The sequence below is a fragment of the Colius striatus genome, chromosome 1 (genome assembly GCF_028858725.1).
Source record: "Colius striatus isolate bColStr4 chromosome 1, bColStr4.1.hap1, whole genome shotgun sequence".
Taxonomy (NCBI): domain Eukaryota; kingdom Metazoa; phylum Chordata; class Aves; order Coliiformes; family Coliidae; genus Colius; species Colius striatus.
This window is the reverse complement of record NC_084759.1, coordinates 23,282,503-23,304,318: the sequence shown is the minus strand read 5'-3', so window position 1 is coordinate 23,304,318 and position 21,816 is coordinate 23,282,503. Positions and strand designations below refer to the sequence as shown.

The 21,816-nt window shown below is 40.3% G+C and overlaps 1 protein-coding gene across 7 annotated transcripts in view; it reads left to right on the top strand.

Annotated features, from left to right (window-relative positions):
- The window catches only part of STARD13 (StAR related lipid transfer domain containing 13), a 298,693-nt gene that overhangs the window by 57,096 nt on the left and 219,781 nt on the right, over positions 1 to 21,816 (top strand). The window lies entirely within an intron of this gene.

Below are 21,816 nucleotides of genomic sequence, written 5' to 3'. Positions count from 1 at the left end.
TCTTCTGTCAGAGTAGGGGAATAGGCAACTGAATTACAGACTGGGTCTTCGGTGGGAGGAACCACAAGAATCACGTAGAAATCTGTTAATCTGGTTACTATTGAAACTAAGATATTCCTTCAAGGTGTAGATGGAGATTCTGGATAAACTGTGGGATGGACAGTAGGCACAACAACTTATGATACCAGAAACTTGCACAAAAAATGAGAGAACTGGGTTGGGTTGCATTTTCAAGCTTGTTTGTCTAATAGGTGAGGATATCCTATGTTTTTCAAGTCCAGCAATAGAACTGCAGGATCTTTGCAAAATGTAATTCATAATATAGGAAAGTTCTTGAGTAGGATTAAGAAAAGGGAGTTACAGATTTCCTCAAATGCACAAAAGTCACACTGAAAGTTTGTTGCATTTCCTATAAGGCATTTAGGTGCTTTAAAAAATTCTTCCTTGGTAACATGTTCAGTTAATAAGAAATGATTCTATTGATTCAGAATCCCTCTGTCTTCTTTGTGTTAGCTTAATACCGTAATGGACATATTTCCTTGGTAATACCATGGGACTATAAGCTATCATATGATTTGACTTGCCCAGGGATCTTTGATCATTTTGCTACTATCATATCACCAGCTATTATATAACCTGTGTGAACACCGAGATTCATGTTTGAAACAAACTCACAGAGATTTTAGGATGATAAATCTGAGATTTCAATTTATGATATTCTTGTGTGGTTATTTTCCATAGGAAACATTGTCATCGTCCTCGAGACTTTTGACAGTCACTCCAACTAAGGAGGATTTTAAGTTGCAAAAAAATGGAAATAGAATGCTCTTACCTATCCAGGTTTTTTTTTCAGACTAAAAGCCTTGCCCTCTTTTGTATTACCTCAAAGTTAAGACTTTTGCAGTGCAGCAAAGGGAAACTTCCTTTGAATTGGCTTGGAGTTCTACAGTAATAAAAGGACAGGACATTGAGGCCAGTACCTGCATTTAAAACATTTTGCTTTCAACCCAGTGTTTCAAAAATCGGGTCTAGAATAGGTATTGTTTGAGTGTCAAAGATTTAACAGCCAATTTATACCATATTTTCAGAGAAACAGAGTCTGGCCTTAAACTAATCTTTGTGACAAAGTAGTTAGTGATATAGTATATAACCTACTGTAAGTTTTGCATTTAGTATTTATTGTTTCGGTTCAAACAGTACAATGGTGACACTTAAGTAGCTATGTAACGATGATTTTGCACTGTGGCAAAAGCCTTTGCAGATAGTCTGGGGAATTATTTACTTTAAACGTCAAAAAAAAGCTGCTAAATCTGCCAAGAAACAACATTGCAACTTGCATATATTTCATTCTGTAATACAAGCATACATCAAGACTGAGAGAAAAGTATGCAAAGTCAATAACTAGAAGAAAGAATATACAGACTGCTTTTTATTAACAACATATTTGAACAAGATCAGCATCTGTACAGAGAGAAAGTGAAGTACCAAGTATTTGTGCAACTAAGGATCCAGGCTCTGTGTTCCCTAAGAGATGATTTCCTGTGCGACTTACTCTCTAGGTGGACCTGCCCTGTCAGGGGGGGTGGATTAGATGATCTTTCCAGGTCTCTTCCAACTCTTAAGATTCTGTGATTCTGCGTTATCAGAGTTTAGTAAGCTGTTACAAATAACTGTAGATAAAGATATATGCCAAAAAATCATGTTTGCAAGATGAAAGTTAATTACTAAAATAAAATAAATTACCTCTGGGTGGCAAAAATAGACCATAGCTCCGATTTTTTTGAAAGAGAAGTTGCAGTGTTATCATGTATCTCTTATGCAAGAGGGCTATTAAGATAGCCCTTCATTTTGTGTTTTGTGGAGTATAGATCACATACCACTTTGATTTGTCCAAGCCTGGTAAGGATTTAACAGTTTTAGTCTTACCTGGAGGGTCACATAAAGCTACTGAGATAAATAAAAACAAAACAAAACAAAAGAATGCTAAAAGAGAGAAACAGGTTTAAAAGTCTGAGTGGGAAACCCTCAGTATTCCAAGTAAGCAAGAACAAACTTGGTTCTTTCCGAAATAAAGGCAAAACTGCATTACACAGGTTCAGATAATGCTTTTGAAACTAAACTTTTCAGACATGACAAAGCTTGCATTTCAAATGGGAATGACAGGCAGCAAACTCTAAAATTCACACTTCAATGTTCTCATGTAAAACTTCTTTAAATAAAAAAATCATTGCTACAAATAAACAATAACAGCAAATCCTAAAATATTAAGAATAGCCATAACTTGGAGTGTATATATATCCAGTTTTTATCTCAGATTAAATGCACAACGTTTCTAGTTTTGTGCAAAGTTCTTAAGAAGATGAGTTTAAACTGCATTAAACAAAATGCAGATTAAAAAAGGAAAAAAAATTCAGGCTTTCTTGATGGGTGTTCTTTGCTTACTTGGAAATTGTGTTCAAATGGTTGCAAATGCTAAGGAGTGGTCACACAAGTAGCTCATGACATACAGTACTTAATTTCAATGCAAATTAAAATGAATGTGTAAGAGTATGTATGCTTATGAGATTAAAAACTGGCCAAAATTAAGGAGAATTTAGTTTATGTATGCAATTTAAAATTGGCTGTGTATACCTCAAAAGAATCTTCTAGGTATAGCATGGCAAATAAGAGCATTCAATTTTGCAAAGGAGTATTTTTTTTTTAAAAAAAAAATGGGATTACTCCAATTCAGAAAAAAAACCTCCACAAAGATTCAAAATTCTCCATGATGGTGAATGATTCCTTAGCCTGGGCATGATATGTCAGTAGCCTCCAGCAGCTTGCTAGGTGGGCTACTAGGAGCTTGTATAGCTTAACTGGCAGGTAAAGGTATTTTCCCCAGAGGAAGGTTGTCAAAATTAAGATGTCTTTAAAAACTAATTCAAGTTTGATAAATTGATAAATATCAAAGAAATTAAAAGAAAATAAATGCATCACTTAGATTCCAAGTGAAATTGCTACCATTTTGGCATTTTCAACATTAAATTTAGACAGACATTGGGAGGGTTTACAACATTACAACTAGGCTGGTTTCTATATTGTCTACCTGGTTTTTTTCCTAGCAAGGTTAAATTAGATACTGTACAGTTTATGCACAGTCTCACTCTAAATGTGCACTAGCCCATTTTCCCTTATGCTTTGTTTGGTTTAATTGGGGTGTTTTATAGGTGGCAATATTAGAACAAGACTATACAGAAGTGAGTGGGATTGGAAAGCAATTGGGAGAGCTTGTCACTTTTTAGAGTTCCTTAAATGTCACATTTAGACAAACTATTAAAATACAAGCTATAATCCTTCCAACTTTTATCCCATAATGTATGAATATAGCCCAAGTGCTACTGCAGCATTATGTGCCACATTATGTGCTTCATTATGTGCTTCCTTCTCCACAAAGCTACCTCATTATACCTCTTAAACCTGCAGATCTTGCAGTTCTACATTTTACTGCATTTTGTTAGGAAGATTTTGCTTATTGTTGTTATTGTTAAGTCTCTTGCATTTGAAAATACAGTTTATAAACGTTGTTTGAGGTATGCAGTTGGAGGAACCAGGTGAAATCCTAGCCACCTTAAATTCAGCTAGGAATTGTTTGATTTCAGTTATTTGTCAGACTTATGTCAATAGACCTTTTTATTTGAATTACTGTGGTTGATGGGGGTTTGCTAAAATATTTCATATCACATGGAACTGAAATATTTGTGAACAAAAAATATCACTGCTGATAATCATCTCACAGCATTTTTCCTCTTTCTTATAATCCTTTAGTAATTCTAAACAATGCTTTCTTCTTCTTTTAAAAATCATTACTTTTTTACATATAAATAAATCTTACCCAATATCTGAACGTAGAAGCAAAATTTTTTAATGTATTCAGTTATGATACTTCACAAAGATACTTCATAAATAACACTAAAGTACTCAAAATATAATGTATATTACAACCAGAAGTCAATAATGGTTAGGCTAAACCTCTGCTTCACAAGTAAAACCATGGGACAGGCTCATGCTTACAGTTTCACCTACCTCAGTTTTTAATGCACTTGTATCTTGAAGATTTTGCAAAACTCCTGTAGTTTTACAAAAGTATCTTCCACAGATCACGCTTTTCTCTCAGCCCCTCTTGTTCCAGCAGATGGCTGGTGCAAAGAACAGGGACTCTGCCAGAACCTTAAGGTTCTGGTAGCAGTAGTCATTGCTATTTAGTGACCATTTGTTGAGCTCTGGGCCACATTTTTCAACCTTTGTGTTATATAGAAATACTTACATGGTACACACAATATGCTTATGTGTTCTGGGGATACAGAAATCGTTCTTTTCCTTCAAGAATAATGCCAAAGGCTACTTAGTCAAAGTAACTTTTCTTCAAACTTGAGATCAAACTGAATGTGGTTTATGGTTTTTAACAGAGTTATGTTTTTTCCCAAGCTAAAACTTACATGCTAAAATCTATAAACATTATTCTGTTTTCTGCTTATGCTTTAAAAAGCCATGAAAGACTTCACAAAGTAAGATGCCCAAGGGGATCAAAATACAGAAGTCAATATTAAGTAGTAATAATATATTTCCATATACTTCCTTGTTTCTTTTCTGTTTTTTTTTTTTTACCTAGCAAGATGGGGCTTCAATTGTTTAAAACACGTTAATAGTTACTGATACCATGAACAGTAAGTTTCTGAAAGCTGTTTTGATCACTCACATGGTGTTTATTATGTTTCTGATCTCTGAAAGACAAAATGTAGTTTAAATTCTGAAAACTTGAAGTAGATAACTAGCATTAAAAATATAAGACAAAATACATACTGTAGAAATTAACAAGGGATTGAGGAACATATGCATACACAGAGAGATGAGTGTTCTTGTGACGATCTTAAATTCAGCATTTAAACTCTAATTCCTTCACAGTTTCTACACTTGCCATGGGTTTTCTTGCCATTTAGAGGAAAAAAGAAAGAGCATAAATTACAGCACATTCTTATAGTAGCATACCTGAGACTGTGGCTTTTAGCATAGGTAAGTAGCAGGAGCGTGTATCACAGTTTACCAGATAAAGTGTGGTGAAAAAAACCACACGTGACTTGCAAGATGTGTCCTTGGTAGACCCTGTGGCCCCTTCAAAACTCTCCCTATAATATTGTGTGCTCCTCCAGGTTAGAAGCTTTTGCTGGTTTTGTCAGGGAGGGAGGAATGAAATCCAATCTCTGTAATTTAGGCAATTTGTTTTCAACTAAAATTTAAATATTTAAATATCTATGGTTTAAATATCCACTGGGCCTGGTGAAGTAGGCTTGCTGCTCTCATAGTTTAATTATCTTCCCAGAGAAACTGGGGATGTGGGAAGGAGACAAGAGGGAGTGGGAGTGGAGATGGTACACATCAGGGCCTGCCTCAACATAGAGTTAAGACATCAGCAGAATATTATCTGGATCTGGGTGTTAGGGAACATATCTAGTTTCTATATTACAGAGAAAGCAGTATGTCAAATGAAGCACATAAATTCCTTACACAGTCAGAGGAAAAGACTTTGGTGTCTTTGAAGAGCTCCAGAGGGAGATCCCACATGATTAAGTGCAGGCATTTAAGAGACACAGACAATGAAAAGAAAAATGTGCCTCTTCACTCATCTCTCTCAGTTCCAAAAATGTACACAAGGAGATTTATTTGTTGCTATGATCTGTGTCCTTATGTCATTTTGACAAGTTTCTTGTGGTTGAAATGCTGCGACTCATAAGCCCTCTCAAAACAGGAGATACATATAATTAAAACTGAACAACATACATATACTATAAATAATACCTGGAGCCAGCTTTATCTAGTCTCCGTGTATAATGACATTTCTGATTTCATTAGCACACTCAAACTTACCCCTACTTCCCTTTAACTTTGGCCAATTCAAAACTCAAAAAACACCAAAAAACTGTTTGTATTAAACTGTACCTTTAGTTACAGATACCTTTAGTTTACTTCCTCAATCTGAAAGATTTTTTTTTTCCAGAAAAGATTTGCAATAATGCGCTTATCAGCTTCAATTTTGCTGCAATTATTCTCTTTTATGTAACTGTTCTTGACCCACTACTCTTGCCCCTGGATGACATTCAGAAAGGAGCTAATTACACTCCCATCTTAATCCTTGGCCACTAGAGATGGGCTTCGAATGGAGCTCAATCCATCAAGGCCCTGCAAGGAGCAACTTGGCAGAGCTGACACCTAAACTGAAGCTGTTGAGAAACCCCTTTCCTCCTTATGAAAAAAATATCACAGCATGTGCAATGAGTGACACAAATCCTAGAAAGCCATTGAGTAACAAACAACTCATCATCTCCCTCACAATGTATTCTTTTTCAATTTCTCAATCAGGGGCAAATTGTCCTTCATGATGGAAAAAGTATCATGTCTAAAATCAAGTGTCTTAGAGTAGGAAGTAAAAATGTATTATCCTACTGCTTCTACAGCATTCACCTAACCAGCTCATGAGGATTATCTCAGGAAAGTAAAGAATTGTTCCCAAAGCATTGTTCAAATTTAAGATTCCCACACCAACATTCTGCAGAAGTCATGTTTCCTGCCTCACCCCCTCCAGCACCTCCCGCTCCCCAACCCAGTCCTCACCTCTCAGTGTTTTTCTACCGTATCCATCCTCTTCCAGTGTTCTAACATCATCCCCAGTTCCACCTCCTGCTATTTTCTCCACACCTGCCCATGTCTCCTCTATTTCCCTTTCCCCAAAATGTCCCCAAACCTCCCAGGATTCTGGTAAGAGACAACATGTGCTTTAGCTGTAAGTATCTTTCCACTGCCTGTCCACTTAGCACATATATGCTCACGGGCAGCTGCTCAGAAACAATATGGGCAAATATTTCATCCTTAGCTTAGAGTGTGCTGTCATTTGAGTCTCCTGTGTCCATCCAGCCACAGATTTTGATTAAACTTTGAAGTTTGATCTCTCTTTCTTCCCATCTTTCAAACTGTCTTGAAACTATCTAAAGTACTCAAAAGTTGTCAGGGAAACATCACTGCACTTGAGCAACACCAAGACATAAAAGTATGACTTTGTTCTCTTAAAACACCAAGCTAAAAAAACAACAACAAAAGATAAAATATTAAATAATTACCTAAAGTATAACTACTTTACATCTAAATATCACTCAAATATAATGAAAGAATGGCAGAGGAAAAGATACATTTAGCATTTTATTTAAAAGTATCAGTTCTGGCAATAAATACTTAGGAAAGGTCTATTACAAAGCGTAAATGAAACTAGAAAATTTGAGCATCCTGAAGGAAAAAAAAACAAAGAAAAAAGAACTCATTTTTAAAAGGTACTTAAAAATATTTTTATTTATATGGTCCCATATGTTTGAGATTTAATTATTAAGGAGGAACAGAAAGAGGAGTTTTGTTATCATTTGTATTGAACCTAATGACAAAGCACCACAATAAAAGCTAAGTTCCCCTGCTACTAGGAGCTATGTTGTAACATTATTCCAATTCAGGCTACAAAGCCTTGAATCTTTGTTCTAGCAGTTTACCCTGAGCATCATGATGTCAAGAAAGGAGGCTGATCCTTCAAATCAGAATGCGACACTGTGCCAGACTACACTCTTGGTAATTAAAGGAACTGTGATTACAGCCTGCCTTTAGCTTCCAGCATCCAGGATTTGAAATTTTCCTCTCTCCCCATATCCTTTCCCTTCATGCCCCAAAATATAATGGACTTTGAAGAAAACATTTTCATATAATCACAAAGATAAAAAATGAGACTGTCCAAATACGCCCACTCAGGCTTATTTTAATATGTAAAATCAAGTAATCAAACTTTAAATGCTTTCATAAATGCTTTGACATTCTTCTCTGAAATCTAGGAGTCTGGAGAATTTTCTCTCTTGTCTGAAGTATCCTTGAGTGTACAAATATACACAGCTGAGGTCAAGCTGTAACAAAAGTAATCAACTGTCCCGAGGCAAACTGCCACACAATCAAATGGTTCAAACACAACTGTGATTTTGGAGCCACATGCTTCTGACAGCCAGTGTAGCCTACCTTTGAGAATTTGAGTAAATTTTACATTTATGACATTATCCACGCAATATCTACTATAAGACTACTGAAATCAAACCAAGATAATCAAGTCTCAAATTTGAAATCAGTTTTCTGACGTTGAACAGAATCAGTCTTGACCGAGCATGATTTATTCTAACATCTGCCAGGTGACAGAGGGGCAGATTGTCTGTGTAGAACTTTCAGAAAGGTATGTATGTCACTGCTGAGACGTACAGTTAGCCATTTTTAAGATAAATGCTCATATGGCAGTGACTGTAGCTGTGAATGTAAAAAGCAGGAACTTCCCACCAGAGTGTGCAACTGCAGAAATATTTCTGAAAACCGGGTTTGTGCTTAGATCACTTTTAAGCCTTGTCTATGTGTGCTCCGCTGTGCAGGCAAGGCCTCGGCAGTGGGGTCCGCACACCCGGCTCTGCTCCATGCGAGTCTTCCCAGCTGAAGTGCTTCTCCACACTGGGGAAACTGAGGCACGGCCCTGGAGAAGAGTCACTTTAAGAAGAAACAAAGCCAGTCCCAGCCGTGACACTCCTTGTATTAATGCAATGCACTGGGCAGGCTGCCGGGAAGAGACCACGGGCTGGGGCAGCCCTACAGCTCCTCACGCCCACCCTCAGAGGCACTGAGACCACGACCCCCGGCGGCCCGAAGACAATGGGGGGCCGGCCTGCCCGCTCCCGCAGCGCCGGCGGGAGGCGGCTCCGGTGCTCAGCCTCGCCCTCTGGAGGAGCGGCTCCCGGTGACCTCTGCGCAGCCGGCGCTGCCGTTCTCCTCAGAGCGGGTGGACGCGGTTGCGGCGGGAGCAAGGGGCCTGGGAGACCGCCGCCGAGCCCCGCGCAGGGGGCGCCCTGCCCTGCCGTGCCCTGCCCTGCCCTTCCCTCCGGGGACGTCAGGGCGCGCTCTCGGGCCGCGGGCGCCGCGGGCGGCGCTGCCCGCCAGGTGGCGCTGCTGTCCCGCGAGCCACCGCCCGCCGCCCTCCCCTCCCTTCCCAGCCCCGCCCGGGCGCGACGTCAGAGCGGCGCGCGGAGCGGAAGCGGCGGGGGCTGCGCGCGCAGCTGGGGCGCTGGCCGCGCTGCTCGCTCCCCCTCCTCCCGCTGCTGCCCGGCAGCGCGCGGGCCCCTGTGAGGGCGGGCTCGGCGGCACCGTCACGGCGCGGCCATTGTTGGCGCGGAGGACGGGAAGCGTTCCGTCAGCCGCCCCTCCGTGACTGCTTCCCTTTCTCGGGGGCCTCTTCGCTGCTGGGGCCGTGGCCCCGGTTTCCCCGCAGCCGGGCGGCAGCGCCGCTTGGAGCGACTGGCAGCTGGGTGAGGGGGGCAGGGCAGGGCACTCGCCACATCCCGACCGCCTCTGTCGAATGGCCGAGGAGGAAGCGGTTTCTTCTTCGACATGTGCCCTGAGCCCGGCTGCCTATGCCGGGGGCAGGGCTGCAGTGGGGGAAGCGGGCGCGGCCAGCGCTTGGCTGCTGCCCTGCTCGGTCGGCCGGGCTGCTGGGCCGGGCCGGGCCCTGAGCGTGCCGGCCAGCGTGGCGTTGTGCTGTGCTCTTGAGGCACGAGCCAGTGGAGCAGCGCGGTGATAGGTTTTTGGCGAAATAAAGCTTCACAGTGGGAAGAATGGAAAGAAGCAAATTTAAAAAAATAATAAAACTCGCACTTTTTTAAAATGTGTGGTATTGCCAGACAAATTGCTTGGAGTTACATGTTGGAGGGATCTGGGTGAAATCTGGTGTTCTGGAGACCGTAATGTTAACAAATTGTCTTTTAGACTGAAAGGGAGAAAACATTTCTTTGTTCTTTCTGTGATGTGTGGGGTTTTTTGGAGGAAATAAAACCTTTGTGGTGCCTTTTTTACTGGGCAGTTTTACTGTTTTGTATCCAAAATCCTGGGGCAGGGGGTTCTGCTGCTGGGAGAGCTGCTGTTTCAAAATTAGGTTTATCTCTTAATTCCAATGTGGTGTCATGAATGTGTCTGTCTTAAAATAAACACAAATTAAAGCACGTGCCACCACTAATCTGTGATTGTACCCAGGCATTACAAGAATTGCAGGTCAGTGTTACGCAAGGACTTGTATGGAATTGTAATGGTGTAATATGGGAAAGTTGGCCCAGGTTGTTTTACAAGTTCCACACGAGCTAGGGGTATTTTAGGTTTTTTCAGTTTTTTAACAGATAACCATAACTTGACATGAAGCTAAGTAATGTGAAATAGGGACATTTTAACAATTGAGATGGATCAATGTATCAATGAATACTTATAGCAGCTCCACAGATTGTGTGTAACTGATGTCTGCGTAACACTGAAGCTGGATGTCTGGATAACAATTAAACCTGGCTACTCAGGTGTCAGGCTTCCCAGGAAGATCTGGGAATGGTGCCTAATGACTTTTCTGGGCCTGGGATGAATGCCCTGTCTTTATTGTTATTAGCTTGATGAAAATCAGTGTAGGATATCTTTTATGAGGTTTACATTATTTCAATTATCTGCTGTTCTCTTGTTCTCTCATAATTCATGTTCCACCCTTTTCCTCATCGCCAGCTATTCTTAGCCACCAAAAATACCTTCCCCGCTGCTAAGCTTTCTCTTCTTTGTCCTTCTAATTCCAGAAGATGCTTTTCACTCTTTATTTTCTCCGTTAACTTCTGATTTCAGTTTAGAAATGGATTGCGAATGGTACTATTTCTTCCCAGTAGTAGATTGCAAGAACTTTAGGGCAGGGAACAATATCAGATTTCATGGAACTCCACGAGTGCTTGTGCAGTAGGATTTGGGATTTTTTTCAAAGTTCACCGTAAATATAGTGATAGTATGACCCAGCAATGTGGCCTCATGGCCAAGATGGCCAATGGCATCCTGAGGTGTATTGGAAGGGCCATGGGCAGTAGGTCAAGAGAGGTTCTCCTCCCCCTCTACTCTCGCCACATGGAACTGCGTCTGGAATATTGTGTCCAGTTCCGGGCCTCTCAGTTCAAGAAGGACAGGGAGATGCTGGAGAGAATTCAGTGCAGGGCCACAAAGATGATGGAGTGGAGCATCTCCCTTTACAATGAAAGGCAGAGGGAGCTGGGGCTCTTCAGCTTGGAGAAGACTGAGGGGTGACCTCATTCATTTTTACAAATACAGAAAGTGTAGGTATCAGGAGGATGGAGCCAGGCTGTTCTCAGTGGTGTCCAATGGTAGGACAAGGGGCAACGGGTACAAGCTGGAATATAAGTTCCAAAGAAACATAAGGGAAAACCTCTTCAGTGTGAGGGTGAGGGAGCACTGGAACAGGCTGCCCAGATGGGCTGTGGAGTCTCCTCTGGAGACATTCAAAACCCACCTGGATGAGTTCCTTTGTGACCTACTCAAGGTCATCCTGCTCTGGCAGGGGCGTTGGACTAGATGATCTTTTAGGATACCTTCTAGCCCTTGAGAATCTGTGATTCTGTGATTTTTACCAATTTCTTATTTATCGGTAGTGTTTTTGAGAGTTATGTTTTGGTATATGTAACATAGGCTCCAAAGAAGCACTTGTCACACGACTTGCTCAGAAAATATCGAATAGCTGAAGTGCTATAAAACATGGACACAGTCTCTATTACCAGTTTCCTTGGAAATTCTTTCACTATATATAACTTTTTAGCATGAAAATAACTGAAAATTGGTGTAGAAGAATGTTGGAGTTTTAAGAAAAAAAGGTTGTAGTTACCTACACAGAGATGACTTGTTTGTTTAAGTATTCTGTCACTCTGGTATCTCAGGATAGTTCTGTTATTTAAATTTAGAAATTTGTCTGCCAGATACTACTAGCTCTCTCTATCCTTTACCATCTTAACCTTTAGAGTCTGCTCCCAAGGTTTGAAAGAAGCATCAATGCCGGTATTTTCAGAGATGTGCACAGGTTGGCAGGGCCGCACCAGTGCTGACACACGGGCTGCTGGCAGCTCCTGGTGTCTCTTGACACCCAGTGCCCATGCACCAGGCACCTGCTTCCCTCACCGTGCGCTCTGGCAGCTGAGGCATCACCCTGGGGGGTGGTGTGCTGAGGGAGCAGACAAATGTGTGTTTAATTCAACCACTATATGAAATTTACTGGTTTTAATTACCCTTTTTATCAATTCTCGGCAAAGCCCTACGTCAGGTGTTGCAGTAAGAAGCACAGGGCAGGGCGCACTGAAAACCTGCACACAGCCAGGCCCTGACAGGCGAGTGGGGAAGGGCACCCACGTTGGCTCATGTTGCTCAGTGTGAGGTCATGCTTCCTCCTGCCCCAAATTGGGGCACACTGCTGTGGTGAGGTGGCCCTAGCCAGGTGCCAAGTGCCCACGAAAGCTGCTGTGTCACTCCCTTCCTCTGCTGCCAGGGGAGAGAAAATACAGTGAAAGTTCTCTTATTACCAATCAAATCAGAGTAGGATAATGAAAAATAAAAATAATACCTTCCTTCCCCCGCCCCCTTCCCAAGCTTCACTTTACCCCTGATTTTCTCTGCCCCTTTGCTCTCCAGCAACAAAAGGAGAGGGGGAATGAGGGTTGTGGTCAGTTGTTCAGATACTCTCTCTGCCACTCCTCCTAAGGGGAGGGACTCCTGACACTCTTCCCCTGCTCCAGTGTGGAGTCCCTTCCATAGGAGACAGTTCTTCACAAACTGCTCCAGTGTGGGTCCTTTCCATGGGGTGCAGTCCTTCAGGAACTGCTCCAGCATGGGTGCCCCCTGGCATCACAAGTCCTGACAGCAAACTTGCTCTATTCTGGGCTCTTCTTTTCATGCATCCACAATTCCTGCCAGGAGCTGCTTCAGCATGGACTTCCCTCAAGCATCCACCCACTCTGGTGTGGGGTCCTACCTGGGCTGCAAGTGTATCTTTGCTCTCCTGTGGCCTCCATGGCTGTAGGGGCAGGGCTGCACCAAGGACTGCAGGGGAATCTCTGATCCAGTGCCTAGGCACCTCCTCCCCTCCTTTCTCACTGACCCTGGTGTCTGCAGAGTTGTTGCTCTCACATATTATTCCTCCTCTCTCCCAGCTGCAGTTGTTGAAGCACAGTATTTTCCTCCTTCTTAAATACATTATCCCAGAGGGATTACCACCATTGCTGATGAGCTTGGCCTTGGCCAGCAGTGGTCCTGTCTTTGAGACAGCTGTCACTGACTCCATCAGACATAAGGGAAGCTTCTCGCAGCTTCTCACAGAAGCCAGTCCTGTAAACCCCACTACCAAATCACAGTCACGCAGACCCAATACAGCCCATAAGGGGTCTATGTCTGGGATCTCTTTTAAGTGTTATATGGGTCACTGTAATTCTTTATATATCACCCTATCACTATCCCTTTTGTCTGCTCTTACTATTTTCTTTCTTCGTGTTACTTTTGACTACTGGTCACCAGGCACAGCCATTCACCTCTTCCAGTGTTACTTTTCACTTATGTCCAGGCAAACACGATAGTTTTCACCAGTCACACTCGTTTTCCTTTGTTAGAGATAGTAGGAGTAAGGTTTACTATACACATAATTGTGTCCAGCAAGGTCATGGCACCAGAGGAGGTTTCTGTGAGCTCCACAAAGGTATTTACTTCCCTACATTCTTCCAAATGTGACTCACTTTCAGTGTAGAAAGATGTTCTCATTTCCACATAGAACAGAAAAAGAATGTGGTGGGGAAGGAACAAGTATGCATAAAGAGGGCTCTATGTAGCACAGAAGCACATTAGAGCTTTAGGTCTTGTTAGCATTTCAGAGCAGTTAAGGTGGCAGTCGTTCACACTTTGGAGAATCTTTTTTTTCTCCTGGGTACTCATATTAAGATGCAACATGACCTGGTTTGCATTTATGTGTTGGAAGATCTAAGTCAGACTAGAATATTATTTGCTATAATGGTCTAGTATTTAGACTAGACCGTTTATTTACCAAAGACCTCAAGCATCATCACATAATAATTCAGGATAGTGTGTTACTTCTTAAGTAAGTTGGACCTCTGTGGCTATGCTCATGTTTAATAGAAGATGGAAGTTTCCAAAGGAGCAGTGGACCTCGTAGCGTGAAAGTTTAAGTGAAAACTGAGGATCTGCCCTTGTCGTGCTTTTGTTGGCTGTGATCTGACAATTCATCCCGAACTGCACTAAATCTTTAATGTTTGGATCAAATTGAGAAGAATGTAGGACAGGCAGAATTTGCTTGCCTGACATGAAATTCCTGTTCACCTTGCTACTTCATGGCCACTATTGTGACAGAACTTGCAGCTTATGGTACTGAAAACTGGGAGAGTGTCCTGCCTGAAGTGCGAGGTTCTTATTGCCCCTTCTGCACCCCTTCTTTAGGCATCAGCTGCTGTCCACTATCTCAGACTGGCCATTCAGCTAGGCAGGCACAGATAAAGTAAGGGGGTGTTGTTTTCTGATCTGTTTTCTCAATTTAAGCTCTCATAAAAGAAAGTTATTCATTTTAGCTTATATTTTCTACCTTCCAGAAGAATTTTGGATGATAAATTTTTATTGGCATAGATTCTCCCCTTGAAGCTTTGCCTGTGCAAAAAGATTTGTTGGACAAAGAAGAGAAACTACATGTGATGGGAGCAACTCAAATGTTTAGCCTGAGAATGAAGTCTTGTTTGTAGGACTAGAAAGACCTATATCCTAGTCATATCAAAGTGCTTATATATTTTATAGAGCATAATTGTTGGCTAAAGCTCACAAAGCTCTTCTGATCTATTCCACTCAAGGTAGATGCCACAAAAGTAAATTTTTGTGCTGGATTCCTCTTTGGCAAGAAGAGGAAGAGGAACTTCCTATACAACTATTTGTACCCAGTGCTAAAGTGATACTATTTTTCCTCTTCCTGGCAATTTTTAAAATGATGGGAGAGCTGACATATAATGTGCTAGTCCAAAGACAAAGCTGAGCCCAGCTCTTGTGTATCCTGGATAGCTCTAAACCACAATGTTTCATAAAGAGATAGACCTTTTTTTAAACAAAACAGATTAAGCCCTATCTGATCTTAAAGGGTAGTCTATAGGTGAAACTAAACACACTGAAAGTTACCAGTACGCTATGTAACTTTTTGTGGATTTAGTGGCATGAGGCCTCTCAGCTTTTCTGAAACACAGTATGAATCCCAGAATCACAGAATCTTAAAGGTTGGAAGGGACCTCAAAAGCTCATCTAGTCCAACTCCCCTGCCAGAGCAGGACCACCGTGAGGTCACACAGGAACTCCTCCAGGTGGGTTTTGAAAACCTCCAGCAAAGGAGACTCCACAGCCCATCTGGGCAGCCTGTTCCAGGGCTCTGGCACCCCCACAATGAAGAAGTTTTTCCTTATGTTTCTTTGGAACCTCTTCTGTTCCAGCTTATACCCATTGCCCCTTGTCCTATCATTGGACATCATTGAGAACAGCCTGGCTCTATCCTCCTGACACACACCCTTTATGTATTTGTAAAAATTAATGAGATCAACCCTCTATGAAACACACCATTGCTTAGTCAACAAGCACTGCAAGAAGATACTCCTTTGTAAACAGCCACTGGTTGGTTATGTTTTCCAAGGCAGTCATGGTAACAGTTACTGTATTTTGAAGTTAGTAATTTTCGGTGAAGAAGTTTTTAAATGGGTCTTAATGCCTATATATCTAAACTGTTTTGACATTCATGGTCACAAATTGTGGTATGCAGAGAACAACTATTGCAACTATTAACTATAGCAACAACAATCAACTGTTGCAGATGGTGCCAAACTGAATTCAAATGGAGACAACGTCAGGAATTTGACAAACTGCATGTGTTTGGGATGCAAGAAGCACATTTTACTTCCTCCGCCTCAGACGGTGGAGGAATTGGTAAATGGTGAGCTGGCTCTAAAGCAGCTGAAGATAGGATAACCCAAGAGGATAATTCATGTCCTGAAGCAGGAGCAGATGTCAATTAAGACAGCTTGTCTGGCCATTCACATGCTACTTCTGTGGCATGTCTCAGCAGTACAGGCTTGTCAGACATCCTGTTTGTGAAACTTGGTGTTGCTTGACATCATAATGTGTTAGAAGGTGGAGAATTGCTGTAGACATTGTGAACTGGGAGAATAAAAAGGGAGGTTTTAAATCATTGGAGCAAATCCAAATTACAATTCAATATTGAAGTCAACTACATGCCATTTTAAGGTGTCATTTTTAAAATGAGAAGTCCAATATGAAACTAGTTGTTTTTACTGGAAACAAAACAAACCTGTAACAGTTTTCATACTAGACTATCTGGGACAAAGGGCAACTGCACTTAAAAACTTTTGCAGTAGTTTGCAATTGTTTTCCAAAGCATTATGCCACACACCTTCATATATATTCCTTCCTTTTCCTCTTCCAGTCTCTCTCTGTTGTCTTGGTTGAAGCAGCATGCTGGTACAGCTTATGGCTTTCAGTCCCAGAAATTTGCTCAGGTTTCTTCGTCTAGGAGATATTTCCATAAACTAATAATTGGAAGACTCCACTGGCACCACAGCTCCTGTCCTACCTAGCTTAGAGCAATAGTCTTTAAGAATTGATACAAGAACCTTTGAAAGAGAGATGGGACTTCAGAATTTTGGTTTCTGATATACGATGGATATTACCACTATGCAAGATCAATGTCTTGATTGCAGATTAAAGGCCAAATTTACCAATTCCTTGTCTGAAAGATTAAAAAGCTGTTATAAAAAGCAATTGAGTCTAAAATTGCCTTTAAAACATCAAATAGTAAAAGATATTAAATGAGGCAAGGGTGGTGTTACATTATTTTCTTGTGGTACTACCTCTTTGGATTCCCTTTTCTGCAATATTGTGCACTTTTTAATCATTAAAAAAAAACCCCATGTGTATATCCTTATTATTCTATGCCTGAAAGTCAGCATTTTCACATTTCTTTTTAATCTTGTCCTGTATTCATCATTAAAAGACATAGTTTTATTGATGGTTTACTAAAACACAAACATGTAAATTACAGAAATGCACAGTTGAGCTTAGTGAAAGAAGATGAATGCATTTCTGCAGTGACACTGTAAGAGGAAATAGAGAAAAAGCCAGAAACAACCATAAGTGTCTTCCAAAAATAGTTTTATTTGCTCTAGAGCATCAAGTACTTAGAAAGTTTCATCAGGTTCATGCAGGTATGACTTGTGTCACTTGAAAACTCGTTTGAAGAAATCAGTAGCTCGAGGCAGCATGCTATCAGACAGGAAAGCACAGAGAAAGTGACTGGATAGAAAGAGAAACCAAAGCTCAGTATGCAGACATATTTAAGAAGCGTAAATATTGTAAGTCTGAGGGGAAAGAGTTCATCTTGGAAAAGGTATTCCTTTAAAACCAATGAAGTTAGCACTATTTTTGTATTGGTATTTTTGTACTGTTTCTTTAGAACTGGTGAGCTCCAAATAGCTCATCTTAGTTGAATGTTTTGGGGATCCAGATTGCTTTAATTTTATGCCCTGAAGGGCTTCCATTTTCCCAGCAACCTAGATACACACATGGTTTTGCCTGCTGACTTGACAAATTGAAGAGACTTTCCTTGAATATTTCAGATGGGTAGTTCTTCAGTAGAAAGGTTGCTAGTTTACCTCCTTTCCAAGATAAAGGTGCCACAATTTAGTTGTCCATCTAAGAGCTCTATAAATGTTTAAGGAACACTATAGTAGTATATGAAGGAAAAATCACTTTGAAATATGTTATCTTCAATATAGAAGGCACACATAAAACTATTTTGAGAATAAAAGAATCCTTTGTATCCTAAATATTTTTTTAGAAGGATTTTGTAAAAGGAATCAATCTGGCTTCCTCCCTCAGCCCCTGTAGGCAAAGCCACTAGTGGCTGAGAGACCTTTTTTTACACAGGGCTTCCTTTGAGAAGAGAGGAGCGTTATCAGTGAAAAAAAAGCAAAATATGATATGTCCTCTGAAATCCTTCCACAAAATCATTCTTTGCAGATCTGGGCTGTTACATCAGTGAGAATTTTATCCAAACAGATTTACTATTAAGGAAGAGGGTTAAATAGAATTGTTTGAGGGGTTTTTTGAGGTTAGTAATTTTTCATTCAATGTTGTACAATACATTAATTATCAGAACAATCGGAGCTATTGAAGGGTTCTGAAGTGAAAGCCACAAGTTATCAGATAAATTTAGAGTTGTGTAATTTTCTCAGAATGCTTCTCTTGGAAGCCTTTCTGCCTCCAGTATAAGATGAGGTCTGGCAGCAAGGTTAACCCTGACCCATGAGTGTTCTATACGGACTTGTTCATTTCTGCCACATTCTTTCAGTTTATATTTAGATTTGCTGGCAGCTATCATGCCTATTGCAGTAAGCTTCATGGGCAAAACATTGAATTAAATATGCCTTTTATCACAGATGTTTTTGCTGAATAAGATTAGTGAAGAATACTTGAAAGCTGAAAAACAGGCTGCAGAAGCCTTTGGTCCAAAAGGCACAAATAGTTGAATGTCTGGAATGTATTTACTTCTCAGTCTAAGGGAAAAGCAAGTAATTGGTTAAGTGATGGACCACAATCTTGCACCCTGTTTTACCTCCGTAATTTGTAGGTAGTAATTAAATTTGAACTATATAAGTGAACAGAATCTGATATGAATGTGTATATGTAACAAAACCACTAAGCTTGCTGTTCTAAAACAAACTGTGGTTACTGTAGAAAGTAGCAACCTACAACTAAATGTTATGTTTGGGTGATTGCTAAATGTGTCTTAGTAAATATTAAACAGTTGGATTAGTTCTTCATATACAATAACTATCTGAAGCATACTAGCTGCATTTGTAACTGCTTTAAGGAAGTGTATACCACTTCATTTTCTATTTAGCACATCATGCTTCTGTTTTGTAATACTTATTTTTTGTGTAACCTGAGTGTATGGAACTTGAGGAATCCATATAGCAACGGAGTTCACTTTCAAAGGCAATATGTCATGCTCTGCCTAATATGGAGGTCTTCAAGACCCACCTGGACATGTTTGTAGGCGACCTGATCTAGATGAACCTGCTTCTGCAGGGGGGTTGGACTAGATGATCTCTAAAGGTCCCTTCCAACCCCTACCATTCTGTGATTCTATGATTAATGTATGACATGATCTTCGTAAGCAAGGTTGCTCCACATTGAAGGATTTGTTTGACAAGGGATTCTTTGGTCTCACTTTCTACTACTGCTCATCTGCCTATGATAGGATGAAAGAAAACAGCCTCAAGTTGCACCAGGGAAGGTTTAGATTGAATATTAGGAAAAGTGTCTTCACCAAAAAGCTTAATCATAAGACTCTTTTCCAACCTAAATGATTCTGTACTCCAACATAACACATGTGAAGTGTTCTTCAACTTCTGTCTCTAAGCATTTCAGGTTTTTCAAAAGATAACAGCATTCCTATGCGTTGCTAAATGACTGCAATTCCAACAAAGAAAGGAGACCTTGAGAGTATATGGAAAGGAGTGTTCTCCCTGTACACCTTTTTAGGGGAAAAACAATGAATAAAAGCAGACCATGATTCTTAGATAATTGAATGAGATTCTTTTTCCTCCTGAAGGGCAAGACACAAAAGCTTTCAAAGATACTCTGACCTTACTCCCTCTGCAGTTGCTATGGTCAGGATACACTGATACTCAGCTCTTCTGAGCACTTTGATAATGTCCAACCAAGTTACTATGGCTGAACACTGGGGAGCTGTGTTCGTCGTGAATGGATTAGGCAGAATTTATTCACTGGTTAGAAGTCCTACTGTGCAGGCTGTATATTTTTGAATGTAAGCAGCATCATGTTTTTGCTGTTCAGCAGGAATTTCAGGCAACCTTTGAAATACGTAGCCAATCAGCGTTTGTTCCAAAGGGTGCTTTTGTGCCAAATTTCCAATTAGTGAATGGCATTTGTTAACTAGACCCATTTGGCTTTATCTTGAAGGATAATGAAAACCCATCTTTTTCCTCCTCGCCTTTATAGACACAATATAGAGTTTTACTGAACTAAAAGAGACAGAACTGAATGTAGAAAGCTAGGAGAGTTATCGTTTGGGGAAACTCCTTAGGAGTATTTGTTGAGATAAAGGTAGAGTGTGCTTCCTTACACATGGAGCTGTACTTTTTATTCTAACACAATAGCAAGCGTATTGTTACATGCATTTGTAGTGCCTTAGAAATATTTTAAGCCTTTCTTAAACTATCCACAAATTTAGATCTTTGTATTTTTTATGGAAAATGATAAATTAGAGACACACCACCAGCTCCCTGAAATACTCTTTGCTGTCATAGAACAGAAAGTGAACTGTTTGTACTGCTACTTTTTATTGGACTAAAAAATCTAAACTTCTAATGTAATCTTCAAGGCTTGTCACCTGGCAAGTACAATTTTTTCATAGCTCAAGGAAATCAGACACATTTTCATGTGTAATTGTTGCTTCAGAATTGTTTACTGTTGGCAAGAAAGCACATTCTTACAGCTCCTTTTGCTTAAATTACAGTTTAACTGTGTTGAGAAATAGAACCTTCCTATTACATTTTGACAGACTTTCTGTACTCACTGTAGGTTTGTGTGTTTTGTCCATGTTGAGTTTTTTGAGCATTCTTTAGTATCAGAAAGATCAGAACTTAAGGAAGTGTTAGCTACAGTAAAATGTAGAATCTTTACATTGTTTACAAAAAAGTGGTGTAGACATATATCAACATGCACCTTTCCTGTGTAAGATTGTGTCACTCAGAATGAATTCAAAATGAGGAGTGTCTTTTGAAACTCACTTTGTGTGGGACATCCTATATTTAACTTTAAAATGTTTGAGGAGATAATGGGAAACAATCCAATTATCTGCTTAAATAATTTTAATAGTTACAGAGTTGAAACAGAGCTTAGTACTTTTATCAGCATTCCAGGAAAAAGATGTTGTAGAAATTTGGGAAACCCAAATAAAGATTTTGAGAACTAAAGACTGGATATTTAATTTTGGTGCTTCAAAATAATTCCTGCAGAGATTATACTAGCCCCTCTGAAGGGAACATGTGTCTGTTGGTGATATGGGACCAGGTGTCTGATGATATGGGGAACCTAGTTACTGGGGTGAAGATGAGCAGTTCCCTTAGTAATTGTCAGTGAGTAGCGTGAGCCTCCTGGATTCTGTTCATAAAGATTTTTTTCTATGATAGTGAGTAAATTATAATTATGTCTATGTCCCACTTGTGAAGCCCTTACAAGGAAAAAAAATCACTATAAAATTTTATCAGGTAAGAATAATGATAATAATATTCATCTAACTCACCTAGGTATTTTGGAGGGTTGGTATGATGCCCTTAGGATTTTCACAGGACAGCAACATAATATTACTGTCTATGTGCCCAGTCTGTTAGAATTGTTTGCTATGAAATTATTCTCTATACAGAGATAGATATTTTTTGTGAAATAAGAAAGATGAAAGAAGTGAAGCAGCTTCAGGACAGAGACTGCTCTGGGGAGCAGTAGCTACCCATGATGACAGGGAGGTCAGTGTGACTTTATTTTTCTTGTAGCTCATTAGAAGTGATTTGAGTAAGGAAAACAAGGCATAATGAAGCAGCATGCAGAGGGACTGCCATGGAAAGATGCTGAGGGGAGTTACTGGAAAGGACTTTAAGGAAACCATAGAACAAGAAAGTGATTTTTGGCAGTGACACTACAATAGATGTATGTTTTCCTTTTACAATGAACCAATTCAGATAAAAGGGGAAGATTCATCCATGAAAACAGAAAGTGTTTGAGACCAATAAAGTGTTCCCAACA